Source organism: Protopterus annectens, chromosome 15.part0 (genome assembly GCF_019279795.1).
Source record: "Protopterus annectens isolate FY-2018-M chromosome 15.part0, PAN1.0, whole genome shotgun sequence".
In the NCBI taxonomy this organism is placed as follows: Eukaryota; Metazoa; Chordata; order Ceratodontiformes; family Protopteridae; genus Protopterus; species Protopterus annectens.
In genome coordinates, this window is record NC_056749.1 from 508,631,274 (window position 1) to 508,633,773 (window position 2,500).

The window sequence follows — 2,500 nt, forward strand, 5'->3', positions numbered from 1 at the left end:
TGCCTGGAGAAAAATAACTTCAAGGTATCATATTTAATGCAATCAATATTTACAGTAACAGATTTTATAGTGCACACATAGCATAATAGTCTGTAAAATAACATTTGTCTTGATATTCACAAACATTACATTTGTAAGCCTTGTGCTGATACTTTACAGATAGAAGAGTGGTATATAAAATAGGTAGGAGTAATTTAAGAAATAAAATTGAATGAGGTATTAGAGGAGATAAGCAAGCTTGAGTGATAACAAAGAACTAGTGATGGAATAGTAATTTTGTTGTGCTAATTAGAAGTAGGTATAGTAGTTTAAGAAGTACACTAGAATGAGGTATTAGATGGGGATAAGCAGGCTAAGTGATTTAGTGTTTTAAAGGGAGGTATAAGAAAGTGTTAGAGAGAGGCTAGTTGATGGAAATTTTATGGAGATAGTCTGCCAGTCAAAATTAACATTACCTAGGATTATCTATTCATTATGTGTAGAAGGAGTGACCACAGAGTGGTAAAAAAGAGAAAAATCGATATGTTTATTAAGCTTGATTTGGTTTAGCTGTAACAGTTAGTTTTATTTTGGTGCGTTGGTGTGAGGGTTCAGTAATTTGAATTTGAAGTAAAGAATGAGTGAGTCTGTATATACTGGATGCAATTAGTGGTGAAGTGGGAAGATGTGAATGGTTGGAGGTGGAGCACATAGTGGGAGAAATGTGTAAAAGACTGAGTGATGTATGATAAGTTTTAAGGTGATAAATAAAGAAGAGTACGAATGCAGTAAGATTTAAAACAAGCATGGTATAGAGCTTTGTACAGAGATATGTCAGAGGAACTAGAACACTGGGGTATGAATATAGGTGGGGCTGGAGAACACTGGGGTATAAATATAGAAGGGGTAGGAGTAGATAGCTGAGAGGTGTAAGTTGTGGTCACTGTAGTTAGTTAGTAAATATAAGAAAGGAAAGAATGTTAACGCGCTTAATGCAGATTGATGGTTTACGAGTTATGTGTGCACTCTTGTGCCCCACTGTATGTCTATAATCATATGTATACCTTTAAGAATAAAATAATATGAAAATTACCTGGCAGGACAAAGTTCCAGACACAGTTGCCCTGTCTTAAGCTGGACAGCCAAGTATCTACACCCTGCTGAGGAGAGCCCAAGTCAAGTGGGGAGGCCACCTCGTAAGTATGCCAGACAAACACCTCCCCAAGAGACTGTTTTATGGTGAACTTGCAGGAGGCAAATGCACACAAGGTGGGAAGAAAAAGTGCTTCAAGGACATGCTGAAAGTCTCTCTGAAGAGCTTTGGCATTGACCCAGACTCCTGGGAAACCCTAGCACAAGACCGCCCTGCCTGGCGAAGCTGCATCAGCAAAGGTGCTACCTCCTACAAGCACAGCAGGACCACACAAGCACAGAGGAAGTTTGAGCTGTGTAAATCCACAACCAACTCTTTGCCAGCCAACCCAAATGACCACTTGTGCCTAACGTGCAACAGAGCTTTCCAAGCCTGCTTAGGACTGATCAGCCACAGTCGGACACACCATACTCAGCCAAACCTCCTTGACGTGATGTCCTTGGTCATCGTCTGCAATGACAGATGAACAACAACCACATTTAAGAATGCTGGGTTAGTAGGTGGAGTTTTGGGTGGAGAACAGGTCCTATAAATGAAATGCCACGAGGGGTGGCTGGAGAATAGGAAGTGGGGAGGGACCATAAAACAGCTCCAAGACCAGCAGGAAGAGACTTTACCTGCTATGCTATCAGTGGAACAATTTTATATAATAGGAACATTAGTCTAGCACGTGCTTTAGAAGCACAAGATATATGGTACTCCAGACTATAGTCACAGCAGAGCTGTTTTTAAGGAGTGAAGTACTTTTTGACCTTTTCACCATCAGTTTCTTTGCTGTACCAGTTTGGAAGTCTTTCAATTGGATAAAGCTTCTTTTACTTGCCTGGGTGGCATATTTCGGCCTGCTGTGTCAGAGGAGTTTTGTCCTTGTCTTTTCTTTCATTATGTCTTCTGATCTCCACATGATCATCAAACTCTTAAACCTTCATTTACTATCCAAGAAGAGGCTGTGTGGTTGTTCACCCCTTTTCATTGAACTAAACTTTCTACTGCAGATTGTTTAACTCTTTCCTATATCAGCAGGGCTTTGTTCGGCTTACCAGTCTGCATGCATTCACTGAATTCCAGCCTATTCTTTTTTCCCTGAGGCCTGCAGTGGATTACTTTTTCTGCATCTTTTCTGTTTTTTTTTTTTTTTTTTAGGTCTTTCTGAGATCCTGCAAGATGCAATTTAATCAATTCATTGTGCTGTCTTTATATAAATGACATCCCTTAACTGGCATCTGCCCATTAAGTCCTATAACAGCAACTTTAAATGTACATTAAAGAAGTGTAGGCCAGTACACTTTCGATGTACCCCATCCTCCCTATACAGTGAGCTACAGAACAAAACATGTAGCACAGCTGATGCTGTTAGCATTTTATGAT